Below are 21,695 nucleotides of genomic sequence, written 5' to 3'. Positions count from 1 at the left end.
TCTTTCCCACAAAAGTTTCATAAAAGCTTTTTTATTAGATAATTATACTTCTGTGCTTTGTAGTCATGTGAGGTAACTCACAATTAGCATGTTTAATTAGGAAATTAGGTGTTATAATCACAATATGGAGCAAAATTTGTCACAAAGTTTTAGTTCATAAACAAATGGCTTTTTTTTCTTCTTTAAGGAGGAAAAAAATGCTCAAAATCATTGTTAACTTTCCATTTTGGCAGATAGTGAAATTTAATTTATGTTTAGAACTAAAAGGGAACATTCCATCTGTTTTCCAGATGGAGCCCGCCTTCCCCCTGTAGCTGGGCATTAGTCACTCTGGTATGTAACTGTCCCTTCAGTCACTCCTGGGCTACGCTAGGTTTTCCCTTTAGGGCAGATGTTCAGCTTATTTACCTTAAAACATATGTTGTAGAGTGATGACACTCAACTGATCCAGTTCATTCCTTTCAAGATATATTCGGTGCAGTGTACTATATAGGTACTTTGAGGTGCTGAACATGAGTTAATCAACTTAAGTGGGAGATCACCTTCTAAATATATCAGGTACTGATAGCGGAATGTAGGAAATGCTGTGGGAACATAGAGGAGGGAATGCTTAATTGTGTGGGATTTCCCAGGGTTAAAAACCCATGATCGAACCAAGCAAGTAAGTGTCCAACCAACCAACCAAAGGTGCAAAGAATTTGTTCAGATACGCTATGTATCCTACACCATAATTCTTAACATGGAGCCCAAGGCCCCCATAGAGATTTTAATGAGCAAGCTTGATTGTCATCTGGGTCTTGCTTCAATCTAAATGAGGACAGGTGATATTATGACGTGTAAGATATGAAATTACAGATAAAATTTCATGAATTTGCATTTTTTCTGGAGAAAATTTATACATTTATATGACATATTCTCAGTGTTGTCTCTGATCTACAAATATTAAATTTACTGATCTATATTGATAAATATATCTATATATACATATATGGATATAGGTAGATAGATAATTGCCTAATCATTAATTTCATGAACATGTCTAGGAGATAGAGATATAGCCCCTACTTTCAGGGGGAAGACAAAGAACATAGGGGTGGCAGAGATGGTCAGTTAACGAAAGATATATGTCCCTCTTCCATGGAGTAGCACTGTTGCCGGTAAGCAGTTGTCTAGTCAGGGATATTTCACACCCCTCTCTGCATCCAAATTGAGCCACAGAACAAGTTCTTGCCAATACAATGCAAAAGATGTAATGTGTGTCACTTTTGAGCTGACTAGTTTAATAACTAGCTCTAAGCTACTCCTGCACTGTTAAGGTTCAATGGACTGTTGTTTAATACAGAAAGAAAACTTGTACTCTTCTAATCATTAAAATTTTTGTATTTGTATGTTATGGAAACTAAGGCTCACTTGCTGAATACAAAAGGCAAATTCAACAGAATGTAGTGTTACAAAATTGTGTTATAAGATGTAGTGTCACAAATGTTAGCAATGGGATGCTAGGAGAGGAGAGTTGAGGAAAATTAAGGAAGACATATAAAGTGGGGAAAAATATAAGCAATACCTAAATGATGAGTAGATACCAAGATGAAGGGCCATGGAAGGACACGGGGGCTGGAGGCGGTAAGAAGTAAGAGAAGGTAAGCATTTCAAGCAGAGGGAACAATACATGCAAAGTCCTGGAGGTGATAATGAGTAGGGATTGGCTGAAAGTGGTTCAGTATGGCCAGTATCTTCTGGCACAGCCCCTGAGGCCTTGCATTTGTAGCTTCTTCTTCAAACTATTGTTATGTCTCAGTCTTTTGGCTATTAATAGCAGTAAAAAGTTCTCCATGATGGAGACTGGTTTTCCTGTTTCCTCATTTCTTCCAACAGCACTCAGGCCTGTACATAGACAATTCAGAATGGCCCTTCCTTTACCAAATTTACTTGTAAAATGCCTCTTTGTGAGCACAATGGAAACACCAGGCCCTCAATAAACATTTGCTATGTGGCTCCTACTATCACATACATCTTAGCACGGTTGTTTTCCTTGACCCCTGATACCAGCCAGGCTCACTGTACTACAGCTTATAGTTAATCATCAAGACACTGAGCTCATTTTTTTTAAGACTTTATTTATTCAAGAGAGCCACAGAGAGGGGGGGAGAGAGAGAGAGAGAGAGAGAGAGAAGGAAAGAGAGAGATCAAGAGAGGCAGAGACACAGGCAGAGGGAGAAGCAGGCTCCATGCAGGGAGCCTGATGTAGGACTCAATCCCAGGTCTCCAGGATGGCGCCCTGGGCTGAAAGTGGTGCTTAAACCGCTGAGCCACCAGGGCTTCCCCAACAGAGCTCATTTTTAAAAACCAAAACTACCTCTGCACTTAACTAGTAAGATTTAGATATTTAAGTCTGACTTGAAGAAACAGTTGACATTTTCCTATGCATCTAGACCTTAGGGATAATTTAAAGACCTTGTCTCTTCAACTAGACTGACAAAGCATTTTTTGGACCCAAAGAAACCTGTACTTTTCAAAGCTTACCCAACTAACTTGACAGGCTGCAAGTCATTGTTCATATTAGAATGAAACTTTGATCGAGCTACTTGGGTCAAAGATAAAAAGGGAGCAGTTCATACAACATGGCAGCTGGTATTACAAACTCTTTGCATAAAACAACAATTTGAAACAAGTATAGATGTATCATCAGTGCTTTTGGAACCATAAACCTCTCATTTCATTGCACCATTTAAAATGTTTGATGGAGTGTATTGTGATATCTAATTTAGTTGTTCTTAAATGGCAGCATGGCTGATGCTTCCCATTTGCATTGCAGTTCATCAAGCGTCTGCCATTCTCCTGTGATGAGAAATGATTCCAGAAGGGAAAGAGAGAATATATGATAAAATGTAGTAGAGACTGAAAAAGAGCAATGGGGGCACCTACAGGGTGGTGGTCCCAGGTAGATGGCACTGGAGTCCAGGTCGGTCAGCCCTTTCAGAGGGTGGGTATCCCTGGTTCTGCTCCAGAACTCAGGGGTAGAACATTCTGCACCTGATGGGCACTGCACTGGGATTGGGTTTTGTCTGTTCAGCAGGTATTTAGATTTCCCTTCTACTTACAGAACCTCTTTTCCTTTGTGAAACTCCTCCACCAGCACATGTGGATTTCGTGGGGCTGTCATCCATAGTTCCTCACTTCAACCCCTAAACTGTGACTGTAGTGGACACATGGACCAGGCTAGGCCAGTTGGTGTACTTCTCCCTTTGAAATGGTGACTGGCTCAGGAACAAGCATGTGACCAAAAGCCAGACCAATCAGATTCTATGTCCAGACTTCACTAAATTTGTCAGAGAGACAGCTTGTTCTTGGTTTTTGGCCAGAATTTGTGAACATGCAGGCCAGGGTTACCCGAACTCACCTTTCTCATCAAGTATTAAGAGCCTGCCTAAGGCAGGAGAGCACATAGTGAGTGTCCAGAGAAAAACAGGGCCACACACCACATGGAGAGTGTGTTGGAGAGTACTCATACTCTGAGTCCTGAAGCCAGGAATGAAAGCCACCCTTGGATGCCCCAGATAGATAGGCTAATATGTTTCACTTTTTCTATTTCTTCACACACCTGGTTTGAGTTGGGTTTCTGTCACTTGAAATAACAGAGTTCTGACTAATACAGTTGTTTAAGAATGCTATGTAAATGAAGAGATCACGTAAACTTTTCCATAGCTCATTCTATCATGCCCTGTGACTGGGCACTACTCACACTGGATTTGTGTTCTAAAGTACATGAAATGATTACCTGTAGCACTTGTGTGTATGTGTTTGTGTATGTGAGAGAGTGGGAGAGGGGTAGAGAAAGAGAGAGAGAGGGAGAAAGATAAAAATCACTTTAGAGTAAAGTCAGTGAAAGGGCTATTTATTTTTTCCATATGTGGAAAGAGACTGTGTTTAAATGTTAGAGCTAGGATTTTGCTAACACTGCCATAAGAGACCCAGTTTTGTACAGTGATTTCCTCCTGAACAAAGACAGAAAGGGATATCTTTAAAGGTAAAGGAATGTCATGGAGAAAAAATACATGTCTTTTTGATTAAAGCCATACTAGTGGGTGTGAAGTGGTATTTCATTGTGCTTTTGATTTGCCCTTCCCTGATAGTTAATGAGGCAAAATATCCTTTCATGTGCCTGGTGGCCATTTTTATATCTTCTTTGGAGAAATGTCTATTGAGATTTTTATCCATTTTTTTTTTAATTGGGACCTAGCACTTTGAGAGCAGTGGCAAGAGCACTTTGGTGAACAGAGCTTGGCTTAAGGTTTTGGAATGACTTTATCTATTGCTAGGAAATGTATTATGTACAACAAATGGAATCAGGAAGATAAACATGGAAGGGAATAGAGCAAAGAGAAGAGAAGTATTTCATCCCCCTCCTAGGTATGGTGGATGGATGTGGGGGGATGAATGTTAACATATCTCTTCAACCTTCAGGATCCAGTTTGTCTATTGTCTCCTCAGAGAAGCCTTCCTTGATTGCTCTTAGAGAGATCCTGTGAATTATGTTATATATAAGGCTTGCTTTTTGTTTCCCTCATATATCCTTTCATGACTTACAATTATTTGATTTTTCTGCTTCCCTTTTTATCCCTTTTAACTCTATCTTCCAGTATTTTGAGGGCAAAGTTCATGTCTGTCCCACTACTGCTGTGTTTGTACCTGGTACCTTGGTACCTGATAGAGCATCTTTGTTTAACAAATATTTCTTGGATGGAACCAGCTCAAGTTATAAGAGAGAACAGTTATGTTAGTTTATGTTCCTCAAATATTGGGGGAAAACTTTATGAAATAGTCTCTATTAAAATCCTGCCTCCCTATCTATAACATTTACTTAGCAGAATCAACATCTATAACATGCTCTCAATATTCAGGCTTGAAAACTATGGTGTATACTGAACACTCTTCATGAAGAGGACATTTTAGTTCAAAATAAGCTCCTCCTAAAATCCATTATCCATGGACCAAAAAGCATTATTAATAAGGCAATATTATTCATGTTACCCTCTTAAAAAATTTTTATGTTATAATCCTACTGTACTGAGCCTACCTGTGATGGAATTTGAAGATCCTGCCAAAGGACCCCATCCTTTTTTCTGTGTTCTGTGCTAAGGAAAAATGCTCCTTGGAAGGAGAATAATTCAGCTCATTTTACCTAAGCACACATTCTGTATTCTACTCTGTTAACCGAAGCATTATTTTAATGTCATTTCCTATATCAGTCATGCTGTGTAGAATAAATGTTTGAACAATATTCAGAAATAGGACATGAAATCCCAGACCAGGATACGAGCTTTTTAAAAAATTATGAGTGATTTTTAATGCTTGTTCATAGATTTACCATTGTAGAACTCCAGCACAATGGAAAGGCTTTTCTCTCCTTTCTCCACTATCCTCTCTGCTAAGCATGTATTTAAGATGCCTGGGGGTGGCTGATGGTATTTTAAGGAAGAGAGAGGTATTATGTTCATCCTCAGGTGACTAGATGGGTGGTAGTATTGTATCTTGAGATAGGGAGAAATAGTATTCAAGGTAGTATTGAGAGCCACTCTCCCTGGGTTTGAATCCTGACACTGCCAGTACTGACTAAGTAAATTTGGACAAGTTTCTCTCTGTCTCCATTTCTTTATCTTCAAAATGAATGTAGTAATATCATTTACGCTTTAGAACTGATGCAAGGACTCACTGATTTAACATACAAAAAGCACTTAGAACTGCACTAGAGGACAGTATTTATATTAATTTGCTTTCTTCTTCTCTTCCTTTATCTTCATTAAAATCATCATCATCATAATTGAGAGTGTAGGAGAAGGAATCTAGGGGAAGGTAAGTAAATTATCGAAAGGTTCCATTTGGGGAGAGTTCACTTTAGAGTATCTGTGGGACATCCAGTTAGGGACAACTAGTGTGTAAATGGGAAAAGTGCCCTGGAGCTCCAAGGAAGGACCTGGGCTGTTTAAGTGGTTGGGAATCACTAGTGTACAGGTAACAGATGAATGCATGGGGCTGGATAAGAGCACAGAGGATGAGTACAAGGTGTGAGCAGAGATAGGAGTTATGGGCAATGCCTTAAAAGGGAATATAAAGAGGAATCAGGAAACAAATGGTAGTTGTCATAAAACTAGGAAGATGCTAGGGATAAGGTTGTGTTGAAAATTTAAAAAGGAGCAAATATTTAACAGAGGGAGTGGCCCATCATACTAAATGACCTAGAAAGTTCAAATAATATAGGGGACCAAGGAGCCTACTGAACTGAATAATTAGTATGTATGTTTACTAGATAGAGCACAGAAACAGCTGTATTGAGGTCAGAGGTCGCAGCTTGGTGCATAATTATGTAATATACTCTGGTAGGGAAGAAAGTGAATGGGAGCTGTGTCTTGCCTTGCTACTTCTTTCTTTTTAGGCTGTCAACGCAAGAAGCGTGTATCTGAGGAAGAATAATTCATAGAATGGGGAATAAGGTAAGAGCTTAGCAGTCATGTGGCAAACACTAAATTCCAATGGGTGACCTTTTTGGTACAACTAAATTGGAACATGAGCATCTGTCCTAACCCTTGGATTTAAGCTTCTGATCTTTATCATAAGGAAGAAGTTAAAAAGGGGGTGGGAAGAGTGCCCTTACAGAATGGGGACAGAAATTGAAGAGTAAAGTGGGACATCATTGCATTCCTGACAAGGTACAGGTATTGTCCTGCTATGGTTTGAAATGCATATGGCCTCAGATTCATTTGTTGAAGCCCTAACCCCAACATGATGGCATTTAGGGATGGGTCCTTTGGGAGATAATTAGGGTTAGATGAGGTCACAAAAGTAAGGTCATCATGATTGAATTTATGTCTTTATAAGAAGAGAGTAGTGAACTTTCTATCTGTCTGCAATTTGAGGGCACAACAAGAAGAGACAGCTGTCTACAAGCCAGGAAGCAGGGCCTCGCCAGGGACTGAATCAGCTGGCACCTTGATCTTGGACTTCTCAGCCTTCAGTATTATGTCTGTTTTTGGCTTAAAGTCTATGGTATTTATTTAGTAGTCCAAGCTAGGAACCTGCTCACTAGGAAAATATGGCCCAATGAGCACCCTACTGGAACCATTTCTCCTCTTTTGGGAGGGCTCAGTACTCTGTCATGATTTCACCACATAGATAGTGCTAGGAATGTAAGATGAGAGGCCCAACTCTGCCCCTCCTTCTCCTGGCAGTTTGACTAAGCTGAGGTTGGGAGTTATTAGGGTATATATGCCAGAGGGTGTGATTTCCATATCTGTCTTACGATCCACAAAAACAATACTTTCATGATCTTTTTTAAAAAGTTCATAATGACAGAACGCTTGAAAGTTATTATATGCTTCATAGAACACTACGAAATATTGATACATTTAATTCTAGGAACAATTTCAGGCAGAAAATATGGCTCTATTGTATGTCACAATATAAAATCATAACCACAAACACACATCCATAAAAAACATGCTGTTGAATTAAGAGTGATTGGCTGTTTGCATTAACTTTTGCTTGCTACTTATTCATTTGATTTGTTATCAGCTACCACTCACCAGCAGATGAGCAGTAGCAGGTGCAGAAAAGCAGAAAAATTTTGGCAAAGAAAAGCTTAAAATTGAGAAAATTTTATCCATTAAGTTATATTTTCTGGAAATTGCAAAAACCCAGCAATTATTCCAATTTAGTGATGGAACATATCCGTTTTGCAGAGACAGAGAATCTCCAGACTATTTCTCAAAATTTCACACTACAAATTTTTCTATACCACAAAGACCAAGACTTATCTATTAACAGATACGACATTAATGAAAGAGTTCAAATTCACACTGGCAGTGGGATGAGACCAGCTAAGGGAAACCATTTAGCTGCTTATACTCCTCATTTCCGGTTACTGAATGGAAATGGACTTTTTAACTCCTTTGCCTTTTCTTATATGTAACTTCCCTAAATTTTGTGCCACATGAAAAAAGAACAGTTCTCTGGGGAAGAGAGAAGAACAATGCAATGTAAATAGTCTCTTCTTTATGTACTTAACTCTCAGAGCTTCTTGCTCCTCTGGTCTCCTGAATTGCTCCTCGGGTAATTAAAAAAATCTCCATTGGAATATAAGCACTGGGCTACTGTGGGCATTGCTGCTATGTACCCCTTCTAATAACTGTTTCTATCCTTTGGATAAATACCTAGTAGTGTGATTGCTGGGTGGTAGGATAGCTCTATTTTTAACTTTTTGAGGAAACTCCATACTGTTTTCCAGAGTGGCTGTGCCAGTTTGCATTCTCACCAACACTGTAAGAATGTCCACAAGTAGCCAAAATATGGAGAGAGCCCAGATGTCCATCGACAGATGAATGGATACAGAAGATGTGATATATATACATAATGATATATATATATATATATATATACATATATATATACACACACATACACAATGGAATATTCTTTTATATATATAAACAATGGAATATTCTTTTTTTTTTTAAGATTTCATTTATTTATTTGAGAGAGAGGGAGAGCATGAGTGGGGCAGGGCGTGGGTGGAGAGGGAGAAGCAGGCTCCCTGTTTAGCAGGGAGCCTGACATGGGGCTTGGTCCCAGGACCCTGGGATCATGACCTGAGCCTGAGCCAGAGGGATGTACTTAACTGATTGAGCCACCCAGGTGCCCCAGAACATTCTTTTTGATGGCTAAATAACATTATGCACACACAGACACACACACACACAGGATTATTACTCAGCCATCAAAAAGAAGGAAATCTTGCCATTGCAACAATGTGGATGAAACTAGAGGCTATCACACCAGGCAAAATAAATCAGTCAGAGAAAAACAAATATCATATGATTTCATTCATATGTGGAATTTAAGAAACAACAAATGAACATAGGGGAAGGGAAGGAAAAATAAAATAAGATGGAAACAGGGAGGGAGGCAAACCATAAGAAAACAAACCGCGGGTTGCTGGAGGGGAGGGAGGAAGGGGAGTGGGGTAACAGGGTGACCAGCATTAGGAAGGGCACTTGAAGTAATGAGAATCGGTGTTGTGTGCAACTAACGAATCACTGAATTCTACCTCTGCAATTAATGATATAGTATATATTAATTAATGGAATTTAGATAAAACATTAGGAAAAAAAGAATATAAGCACTGGTGCAAGGTCTCTGTGCTATTAATTGCTGTAACCACAGTATTGAAATCGGGGCCTAGCACATAGTAACTACTTAATAAACATACGTTCACTGAAACTGAAGTTCTGTAGAAGCACTGTATTTGAAATGGAATGACTTTTAGTACACCTAGATTTGATCTCGGCTTGCTACCTTAGACAAGGAACTTAATGCTTAAAATAGATGAACACATATGTTAAATTGAGGCAATAGTACTTACCTTATAGCACTGTCAGGAAAATTAAGAGTACTCTGAGTACTTTGCACATAGGAGTTAATTAATAAATGTCAGGTATCTATTTTCTAAACTAAAAATGAGATTTCAGGGCACCTGGGTGGCTCAATGTTTGAGCATCTGCCTTTGGCTCAGGTCATGATCCCAGAGTCCTGGGATCAAATCCCCACATCAGGCTCCTCACAGGGAGCCTGCTTCTCCCTCTACCTATGTCTCTGCCTCTCTCTGTGTCTCTCATGAATAACTAAAAAAATAAAAATGAGATTTCTTGCAATTTTAAATATTTTACCAAATGCATGATAAAACAGCAGTGTGAATTTTTTATTATAAATGCAATTTTGACAATATAGCATTTCACATTTTTAAAACCTTTGTAAACTTTAATTGTAGCAATTAGCAGTTCATATAGTAGGGAATTATTTCTTATATTTCACCCTCTACTGTTAATAGTTAAAGACAAAGAACTTTTCAAAGACTGAAATTATTTGGTAACAGGGAGAACAAAAGCTCAGGAAGGATACCATTTTAAGGGAAATATTTGTTGCTCTCCTATGTTAATGCCATCTTCATTAATTAATACCACCAGATACTCTATGATTACCATTTAAAGAACACAGATGGGCCCTGGGTTTGATAGCCAATTTTCTAAGTTGATCTACCTATAAAGAGAACTTATTGTGAACCATTTCTATAATAGAACAGATTTACCATTTATATATCCAATTAAACAAACAATGACAAAAAAGCATCTAAGACCAGTAATAAGGTCACACCATTAGACAGAATAAAGGAATAGACCACTGGGGCTTTCTGAGCTAAATTTCATAATTTATATGGGCCTCTAACACTAATTAAAGCTGACCATCTCTACTTAAAATAGGAGCAGCACTCTCCCTGGCCAGTAGATTTTTTTTTTTTTTTTCCCTGTTTGCAGTGGTGTACGAGATGAGTAAAGGCTAACTATGTCCTTCTCGTTCTCATACATACGATCCTGGCTTGAACAGACTTAGTTGGCAAGTGTATTATCCATTTGCTTACCACAGATGATATTAAATGTCATCTCCAGTCTGGAACTAGAATGAAAGAGCAAATATTAATCACAAAGATGAGCCTGCAAATCTAATTTTGGAGAGCTGGTCTCAGGAGGTGACCCAGTATATGTAATCTGTGTTGAAGGACATTTGTCACATGCAGCTTCACCAATATAGACTCTGCAGTTTCCAAATTCCTAGCATTAAAGATGATCGTATCACTTCTGGTAGTTCCTGTTTAAAATGTCCGTAATTTACCTATCCTTGAAACCAGTATTTATTGAGCACCTTCATCATACCAGGTGCTGCTAATACAACAATGGACGGTAGTCCTAGGATGATTAACATATTATTTCATGAATGCCTTAGTGTAAATCTGTTTATTAGAAAAACGTCCTCTGCAAAGGGCAGAGAGCAGCAGGTGGAAAGGGAAAAACTGATAAACATTTAGAAGCTAGAGATAACTGTGATATAGGTTAATGAGAGCTTTTGATTGCAAGTAACATAAAAAAAATCTGATCTATCTTAAGACACTATCTTTTCAAAGAACCAGCTTTGGCTTTTGTTAATTTTCTCTATTATTTTCAATGTATAGATTTTTCCTCTAATTTTTATTATTTCTTTTCTTCTGCTTGTTTAGGAATAATTATTCTTCTTTCTGAATTCCCTAAGGTGGAAGCTTATTATTGATTATTGATTATGAGCTTTCTTCTGTTATAATATATGTATTGATTACATAATATGGATTTATTATTGATTATAGATTGATTATTCATTATAGATCTTTCTTTTTTCTAATGTATGTATTTTATGCTGTAGATTTCTCTTCAACTTCTGCTATGCTGCATCTATAATTTGGCAGGTTGTATTTTCATTTTCATCTAGTTCAAAATATTTTCACACTTTTCTTGATACTTTTTCTTTGAGGTGCATGTTATTTTTGAAGTGTGTTGTTTAATTTTAAGACCCTTTGGAATTCCTCAGTTAAGCTTCTATTATTGTATTTGTATTTTATTTATTTCTCTTTTCTTTTGTTTTCAGCGAGAGAGAGAGAGAGAGAGAGAGAGAGAGAGGAAGAGACACAGGCAGAGGGAGAAGCAGGTTCCATGCAGGGAGCCCGATGCAAGACTCGATCCGGGGACCCCAGGATCATGCCCTGGGCGGAAGGAAGGTGCTAAACCACTGAGCCACCCAGGGATCCCCTGTAGTTTATTTCCATTGTGGTCTGAGAACATACTTCATATAATTTGTGTAAATTTGTTCAGGCGTATATTACAGTCTAGAGTGTGGTTTTTCTTAATGAAAGTTCCATGTAAGTCTGGATAGAATGTGAATACTGCTGTTGTTGAATGGAGTATTCTATATATGTCAATTAGATCAAGCTGACTGATAGTGCTATTCAGGTCATCTATATCCTTACTGATTTTCAGCCTGCTTGACCTATCAATTTCTGACAGAAGAATGTTGAAGTCTCCACTATGATAATGGAATTGTCTATTTCTCCTTTCAGTTCTATCTGTTTTTGCTTCATGTATTTTGACACTCTGGTTACATACATACACAGTGAGAATTGTTATGTTTGCTTGGAGAACTGAATCCTTCATCTTATATAACACCCCTGTTTGTCCTTGATAATCTTTCTTGTTCCAAAATCTGCTTTGCTCAAAATTAATATAGCAATTTAAGCTTTTAAAAAATTACTATTAGGATGGTATATTCCTTTACCTTTAACCTATTTAAGTCTTTATAGCATAAATGGATTTCTTGTAGACAACATACAGTTGGATATGGGTTTTTTGTTTGTTTGTTTTAATCCACTCTAACAGTCTCTGTCTTTTAATTGGTGTATTTAGACCATTCACATTTAAAATGATCATTGATATAATTTCTACTCTGTATGTAACTATTGTTTATTCACTGTATTTGTTCTTTGATACTTTCTCTCCTGTTTTTCTACCTTCCCTAGTTTTAACTGAGCATTTTATATGATTCCATTTTATTAATCATTTAGAAGGTCAATTATGTTTTTAAAAAAGCCTTTTTAGTGATGGCCTAGAGTTTAAAATCTACATTTTATACTTTTTAATTTTCATAAATCTTACATAACAAAATTTACCATTTTAATTATTTTTAGGTGTAAAGTTCAGTGATATTAAGTATATCTACAATGCAGAGTAAGCACCATCACCAACTATCTCCAGAACTTTTGCATGTTCCCAAACTGAAGCTCTGTATCCATTAAAATATATAAATTATATATATATTAAAATTAATCTAAGTTCACTTTCAAATAATACTTTTTTTTTTTTTTTTTTGCAGTTCAGATATCTTATCACATGGTATTCCCAAACAAACCCTCTTGTCCTGAGTGACATTGTTGTCATTCATTTCACTGAACCAAAGGTTATAATCACTAAAACAATGGTACCATTCTTTCTTTAAACAGTAATCTCTTAGATAAGAGTAAGAAAAATACAAGATTTTGCTTTAGTTTTAGTATTCCATAAGTTTTTCCTTTCTTTATAGAGATCCAAGTTTTTGACACTTAGTTTCTTTTTATCTGAATTTTAAAAAATATTTTTTTCAGGGCAGGTCTGCTGGTGATAAATACCCTCAATTTTTGTTTGTCTAAGAAAGTCTCTATCTTCTTTATTTTTGAAGGATTAATTTTGTTGGGTATAAAACTGTCAGTTGTTGGTCAAAGGGCCTCTTTTACAGTTAATATTCCACTTCACATTCCTAAATGATTCCTAACAAGGAGTATGTTTTAATTCTTACCTTTATTCTTTTACAAGTAAGATGTTTTGTTCCCCTGGCTTTTTTCAAGATTTTCTCTTTGCTGTTTTCTGCAGTTCAAATATGATATACCTAGGTGTGGTTTTTGGCATTTTCCTCTTTGGTGTTTTCTTAACTTCTGAGATATGTAGTCTGGTGTTTGTTGTTAATTTTGAACATTTCTCAGCCATTATATTCAAATATTTCTTCTACTCCCTCTCTTATTCTTCTTGTGACATCCCAATTACATGTTTTTTATGCTTTCTGAAATTGCCCAAAGTTTTTGGATGTTCTATTCTTTTTGTTTTTCTGTTATTTTTTCTCTATTCCTTTCAATTTGGTTTCTGTTGACTTAGCTTAAAATTCATGAATTATAACCTCAAATGGGTCATCTACTAATGAACCCATTGAAGACATTCTTCATTTCTGATTGTTTTTTATTTCTAGCATTTTCTATTGATCTCTTAGAGTTTCAATCTATGCTACCCACTTCTTGCACATTTTCTATAATTTCCATGAAAGGTCATATTATATTAATCATAGTTATTTTATTACTATTATTTTTTAAAGATTTTATTTATTTATTCATGAGAGACACACACAGAGACACACACACTCACAGAGGCAGAGACACGGCAGAGGGAGAAGCAGGCCCCATGCAGGGAACCCAACGTGGGACTCCATCCTGGGTCTCCAGGATCATACCCTCGCCAAAGGTGGTGCTAAGCCACTGAGCCACCCAGGCTGCCCAATCATAGTTACTTTAAATATCCCCTCTACCAATTCCTACATCTCTGTCATATCTGAGCCTATTTCTAACAACTGCTTTGTCTCTTCAGACTATCTTTTTTGTTGCCTTTGGTGTGCCTTGTAATTTTTTTGTTGAAAGCAAGCATTTGTTTTATCACATAATGGAACTGAGATAAAGAGGACTTTATCAATAAGAATTTATGGTAATTTGGCTGGGACTATGTTGAATGTTTGTTGTAGCTATGGGTGGCAGAAGCTTCAAATTCCTCTAGTATTCTTGTTTTTGTCTCCTCTAGATTTTGGGTTTTCTCAAGTATACTTCCTTACATAGTCTGTATCTTGTAGCTCTTTCTGCCATAACCCTTTGTGGTTATATGGAGGCCCTGTTGGTATAATGCTAGGGGTAGAGAAAAGGAAGGATTATAATCTGATTAAATCTTGGTATTGGGGACACTTGGGTGGCTCAGCGGTTGGGTGGTTGCCTTTGGCTCAGGTCATGATCCTGGGACCTGGGATTGAGTCCTGCATTGGGCTCCTGTGGGGAGCCTGCTTCTCCCTCTGTCCGTGTCTCTACCTCTCTCTCTCTGCATCTCTCATGAATGAATAAATGAATCTTAAAAAAAAAAAATCTTGATGTTTTAGTGGGCCTGAATCTTGACGTTTTGACCTTCACTGGTGTTTCTACAGTAGTATAACTCCCCACCCCCTTCTACACACCTCTTTTTCCTTTCCCTGCCTATAGCATTTTCAATCTGTTCCCTTGAAACTCTGACCCCTGCTGAGTCTATTCCCCTCCCCCCCCCAAGTAAGACAAGAAGACTTGAGGGACCATAACTAGAAGAATGCCCTTTCCCTTACTCAGATAAACCTCTAGCAAAGTCTTTTTTTCTGTGAGAGTAGATCTTTGTTGTGGGGAAGGCTCTGGGTGAATTTTATAATGACTACTTTTCCCCTACCCCTGCCAGAGCCATGAGTAGATCTTTTGGTGATCTACATCTGCATCATGAGCATCTAGTGGTGTTCCTGGAAGTAAACCTCATGGAAATGTGGGTATCCCAAAGTCTGTGGCCCTCAGGATTTTCAAGAAAGTAACTGATTATCAGTTTCCCCAGCTTTTTCTTGTAATGATGGGAATATGTCTCCCAAGCTCCTTATGTGTCAGAGCTGATACCAGAATTTATTTCCCAAGAAGTGAGGACATATTTATTTACTATAAAACAAAATCATAGGATGGGCAGAGGCAGAATTGGTTTCAGGAACCACCAGGACTAAGGTCTTGAATATTGCCAAGATTGATTCTGTACATTTTAATGTCACTCTATTATAGCATCACTCTACTATTGCTGATTGTTGACCTGTTTTCTCCATGGCTGTAGATACCTTTGCACTCATACCCTAACAGCTGTTACCACACAAGCAAAGAATCTTCCTCTTTAGCTTCAAATTGAAAAAAAAAATTGTGGAAGGATTGTAATAGAGCCACTTGTTTCATGTGCCCACAGCCTAGCCTAATCGCTGTACTGTAGAGGGATAGGGTTATGACTGGTTTGGCCTGAACTATGTGCATGCCTTCAGGGCCACAAAGATGGGACCATTACCAGAAAAGATAGTGGAGAGTCCTCCTATACAGAAAGACAATCATTTCACAAAAGGGACAATAGGAAGGAAAAAGACAAATAACCCATGCAAAGGAAGGGGAAGCAGGGAAGAGTTCATTGAAGGCAAAATTTACCCATTTTAAAATCTCATCTGCTTAGAAACTCTTTTTCATTCTTTTGGATACATATGAGAAGGGATGATGTCAAATCTTGACTCATAGTTCTTGATGAAGCAGATAACTGAGTCTATTAATCTGACAATGCATTTAAACAGTTATTTTGTCAATACTTCCATTATGTATTTCATCCAGTTGTAAACTGTGAGAGTAAATCTCATGATAGGGCAAGATCAAAGCTGCTTTCTTCTATTTGCCATTTTTATATTCCATGAATTCTTAGATTTGACAGTGGTTTAATCTATGACTCAGGACAAAAGCACAAGGTGGTCATTTCCACTGTAACCTTCTGTGCTCCAAATCCCCTCACATAAAAGTAAAAATCCCCTAAAATTACAATTCTTGGCAGCTCAGTCTGAATGAGATTGCTATTTTTTTCCCATTAATTAATGTTTGCTCATTCAAGTTTAAGCTGAAATGGCCTGATCTCCATAAAAAACTTCAAAAAATGAGTCAAAGTTTCCATAAAATTTTCTATAAAAATGATTATAAGGGATATCAGATCTCTTTCTTTTAAACCCACTTGACCTCATTTAAGCAAAAAAGGAAATTTATAGCCTCACATAAAAAAAAAAAAATCAGGAGGGATCAATCTAGGGTTTCAATGTGCTAGGACCTGCCCTTAATCTGGTCTTGGTTTTACTTTTTGTAATGGGTTTTATTCTCAGCCCACTTTCTTATTAATTGATGTACAGTGAAAGAAAGCATGCATGTCTCTCACAGTTCTGTTCAAAATTTTTTTAAAATTTTTATTTATTTATGATAGAGAGAGAGAGAGAGAGGCAGAGACACAGGCAGAGGGAGAAGCAGGCTCCATGCACCAGGAGCCAGATGTGGGATTCGATCCCGGGTCTCCAGGATCGCGCCCTGGGCCAAAGGCAGGCGCCAAACCGCTGCGCCACCCAGGGATCCCCCTCACACTTCTGTTCAAATCTAAAGGTTTTATATAGCTCATTGGTTAGATTGAGTCACATGCTCAAACCTCAGTCTATCGCTGTACCAGGTGATGATTCTATCGGCCAGGCAGGATGATGGAGAAGAGAGTCAATATTTGTAGACTTTTAAAGTAAAAGAAGAAGTGGTTCTGCAGAACACACATAGGATTTTTCACCAAAATAGTAGTAATAGCTGTAACAACTAGAGACATTTATAGTCTTAGTATGTGTCCAGCACTCTTTGGGGTATTTAACAGTAATTTAATCCTCATAACAGCCTTACAAGAGGACAGCAAGGTTAAGTGACTTGTCCAAATTTACATGGCTAAAACGTAGTAGAATCAGTATTTGAACCTAGGCAGTCAGGCTCTAAAATTAGTGCAGTTAACCATTGCTCAATACTGCTGCTTCACACACATGGGGAAATAAAACCTAAACAGCTACCCTAGAAGGCAAGGCATGAGAAGGGACAATGTTCAGTATCATTTACTGGGAGGCATTTCTTCAATTCTCTTCTTTTGATTATAAATTGTATCCTGATCCCAGACTGCCTGGCCTATTTAGACAATAAACACATCTGATACCAAAGGCTAAATAAAAATCTTGGCTTTCAATTTATATTCACCATTTTTGGCCCTGTATCTCTAGTCTCAGCTTCACTAGATGGATTTCTAAAATAAAAATTAGGTTTGAGGTCAACCTTTGTTAATACATGTTTGTCTATATTGGTCTTATTCTATTTCTCCCTTGAAAGAAAATATCTCTATTTTAGAAATATGTAGAAGTCTGCCTGGTCATCCACTCCCATTAACTCTACTTTGTTTCTCCTCAAACCCCACAGGAAACCCCACTGAGTTGGACATCTGGAAATCAATTTCACCCTTCATGGCTATGCAAACCACCTACAGTGCCCTTTGACAGCAGATGAGTTTTAAGAGGATCCCAAAGAGGATTTGCACTGGCAAGGCAAAATGACTTGTTTCAACCTTTTAGAGATAACCTGTGGAGTATTTGAGAAAAATGGCTCAAGAAATTTAGTCAGATGAGTCAATGGAAGGAAAGAAAACATTTGGAATTCTGAATTAGGAACTCTGGTTAGGAACTGTGAATTACATAGTTCGAAAGAAAAAAATCTTGATGAATTCAGTCAAAAATATTTTATGCATATGCTTGAGTGTGATTATTTATTTCATAAATTAGTAAGTTACTGGATTTAACCAGATATTTTTCTTCCTAGTATGGTTTATGCTCTGTAACAAATCACCTAAAACATGATAGCAGAGAAAACCTGAAGGCATAAAATCGTGTCTTATTTCTCATTAGGCTGCAGGTTGACTAGGGGCTGGCACATCTGGGCTGGTTGGGCCAGGGATGGCTCTGCTTCACAAATTTTTCATTCTCCTCTTATAATTAGTGGATCAATTTGGGCATGCCCTTCTCAGGACAATGGCAGAGAGCATGAGCCCAATGGTGCAAGTGCTTTTCAAGCCTCTGCTTGTATTATGTCTGCCAACTTTCCACTGGCCAAAGCAAATTACACACAAAGCATAGAGTCAAGGCAGGAGAAGTAGATATAAGGAGGGGTAAAAAATTGGGGCCTTTAATGCAATCTATCAAACTCTATCACCCAACCTTTGTTGATTAAATCTCTAGGATTGGTAGCTGACAAAAAGATCGGTACTAAAAAATCTTTTAAGGTGATGAGAGACCCATTCACAGCTGAAGTGGGCCAATCAGATGCTGGTAATAGTAAACACCTATTTCATGCTTACTAGACTCCAGGCATAGTTCTAACTACCTTACACATATTATTCATTTCTCACCACAGCCTTATGAGATAAATACAATTATTAACCCCATTTTAATCATGAGGAAAACTGAAGCCCAGTAAGGCAAAGTAACTTGACAGCTGGTAAGGTAAGTAGAAGGACCAGGATTCAAAACTGGACAGCCTGGCTCTAAAACTCATGCTCTTAACCACTAATTTTTTTCCCTCTGGGAGAGAAACAGAAGGAATTTTCAAAATAATTGTGGAGCAGAAGTTATAAGGATGCCATGGTAAACCATACGCACATATAAGAAGGAATCTAAGAAAGCATGTTTAAAAAGGAATAAGGAAGCATACAGAAGCTGAAGAAATCAGGGAGAGACAGGATGAGAACATAACAGATCGAAAAAAGAAGTGAAGACACTAAGAGCTGAGATGAATGGCAAAGGGAGAGGTTTCCAGTTCCCAGTTCTAGCTTTCTTCCAGAGAAACCTCTGCTCAATCATGATATCTGAAGTGTAAGAGTTAAAAGCAGAACAACTGTGGCAGAATGAGACATCTTCTATATGGCCTCTTTCTGGAGCATTTCCTTCCCATTCTCCAGTCTGAGGTGAGCTCTTTTGAGGATCCTTAGGAAATAGTTTTAAAACACTGACCCAGACTGAAGCTTGGCAAAATTTTTTCCAAAAGGACAATGTTTTAGTCACCATGGGCTTTCACCAATACCTAACGCTGCTGCCATAGTGTGAAAGAATCCACAAGCAACATGTAAATAAGTGCGCATGGCTATGTTACAAAAAACAGTTTTAGTGCACACCAAAATTTGGATTCATACCATTTCCATGTGTCATGAAATCTTAATTTTTTTCACCCATTTCAAAATGTGAAAAACATTCTCAGCTCATAGGCCATATGATAACAGGTCGTGGGCTTGATTTGATTTGTGGGATGTAGATTGCTGAGCCCTGAACTAGACCTTTGTCAAGTGACCCTGGTTAAGAACTCTGCCCTTGCTTATGTATGGGCAGATGATCTCAGATACATGCTAAATGAGTGTGTAGTATATAAAATATGACTTTAGCAGTTGAGGTGGCTTAACTCTGTCCCCTATTTGCTAGAATTTTTCTTCTACCAACTCAGATGCCTGCTGCCCTTTCAACCCCTAATCTCTTTTATTCTACAATAAATAGAGATTTAAAAACCCATCTGAAATTCTGTAGGTATGACATCCTTTTCTGAGAGTAAGGTTTGACCCAAGGGGCTCAGAAGGGAACAGCTAAGCTTTTCCATTCTTGAGGTTTAATGACTGCATGACAAAGACAAAGAATCTGAGGTCATTTGGGAGATTTTGCTCTGGGCCAATGATGGTGGCAAGTCCACAGAAGCTTCCTCATTTAGTTCTGGAACAATATTGCCAACTTTCAACATGCTGTGCCAATAAAACAATGGAGCAAGCCTGGATGATGGAAATCTAACCAACTCCCGACAACTCTTTCATATAAAGTCCTTTAACAAGTGCTTCTGTACCATCTGTGGTTTCTTCCTCCCCATTTGGAGCCAATAAACAGAAAGACAGGAAATGAAAGAAGGAAGAAACTCTCCAGAAGGCCCCAAATGTAATCAGCTTCAGAGCAATTAAGAATTGACTATATTTTTATTATCATCTAAATCCCCTTTGAGGTTGATGATAAAAGCTAATTCACTTTGGCTCTATCTTTAATGCATGGGACTTATTTAAAAAAAAAGTCATTTGCAGAAGAAAAGCAAAAGAAGACAAAGCTTCTATTTTGATTGACTATGATTTGTTAATTGCTTGACTGGTCAAATTAAATTGAGTTAAGTGTCAAGTCATCCAAGAAAGTCAAGCACTTTCCCATAGATGGAGCCACAGAATATATGACAGCAACTGGATGGGAGTAATCAATCCTTCCCCAGAATTTCCATTCCCCTCTTTCCTTCTGAAAAAGCATCTCACAATTCAACTTCCCATCCTCAAAAGGATTGATTTAACCTGAAGCTTTCCTTTTCTTCTTTGACTGGGTAAACCCCTGAATAAAATACTCTCTCTATATATAGATATATTATCTGTCAAAAATGTATCATTGAACTTAGAAAAATAAGATAAAATGGTAATTTGTGAATGCTTCTTTTTCTTTTCATTTCTTTCTCTTTCCTTTTCTTTCCCTTTCCTTTCTTGCTTGCTTGCTACTGTCGAGATATGATATTTGTGAGTAGCAGATCTAGTTTAATGAAAACATGGGTCCACCGATACAGGAAAGCGGTAAGAGAAAACGAAGAGTGCATATCTCAGAATCCTTCTCTGTTGGAGAATCAGCAGTTCCAGTGACTTATTGTATTTTTGCAAACTCTAACTATTCTATGAAGTGCTAAAAAAAAAAATCCTAATTCATGATTTTCCCTGAAGCTGTCATTCCATCTCAGTGGGTGGTCCGGAAGTGAAGAAAGACACAGAAGCTGTTGTGTCTCAGTAAGTCTTCCCTTTGATCAAGCTTTGAGTCCAGACAGGAAACAATATGCTCATTGCTTTACTGCCATTGCGGATTGTTCATTAGTTTTAATTATTTTCTGAGATCTAGAGGGAGCCATCAAAAAAAATTAATCATGAATGGAAGGCAAGGCAGCCTTCTGTGATCATAAAAACACATAAAGCGTTTTGGATTATGGACATTTTATGATTTACACTCAAATTTAAACTGAAGGGGGCATATGGTACATCAGCATTTATTAAAAAAGCATGGGGATTTATGATGAATCACAAGTTTTGCCGTAAAATAAAATAAGTTGCTTTTCTATTGTGCTTTTAAAGTCAATTTTGTGAGTGTGGGTGGGAGTCTTTTCTTAATTTTGACCTTGCCAGAAAAGTAAGTTAAAAAAATAGCATCTCCTTGTTAGGAGTAATTTTAAAGATTGGTCAATTATGCAATGTTTGCATATTTGCCAAGCATTCCTACCAAGCTCTGGGCATTGGCTTTTTGGAGCAGCCTATTCCACCCTGGAAAGTTGAAAAATTTGGAACCCTGTCTCTCCATGACTGCGTATACTCACTGAACACCACAGTTTGGTGAAATAAGTGCCATCTTTCTCCCATGACAGCTCCTCAAACAATGATATAACTATTGATTGAGGTCCTTTATATCTTCTGAAGGGTTTAAGGCTGCAGGCTCTGAAATCCAGTGGCTCAAGTTCAATTTGGGATTCTGACACTTATTAG

The 21,695-nt window shown here is 37.7% G+C and overlaps 1 long non-coding RNA gene across 1 annotated transcript in view; it reads left to right on the top strand.

Annotated features, from left to right (window-relative positions):
- LOC140593910 (uncharacterized) overlaps nt 1-21,274 on the top strand; it is a 96,382-nt gene extending 75,108 nt beyond the window's left edge. Inside the window, exon 3 of the long non-coding RNA XR_011994333.1 lies at nt 17,537-21,274. This is a non-coding gene — a long non-coding RNA (uncharacterized lncRNA). The remainder of the gene's footprint in view (nt 1-17,536) is intronic.
- Nucleotides 21,275-21,695: the final 421 nt, after the last annotated feature.

This window comes from Vulpes vulpes, chromosome 9 (genome assembly GCF_048418805.1).
Source record: "Vulpes vulpes isolate BD-2025 chromosome 9, VulVul3, whole genome shotgun sequence".
Lineage (NCBI taxonomy): Eukaryota > Metazoa > Chordata > Mammalia > Carnivora > Canidae > Vulpes > Vulpes vulpes.
This window is presented reverse-complemented; position numbering and strand designations above follow the sequence as displayed.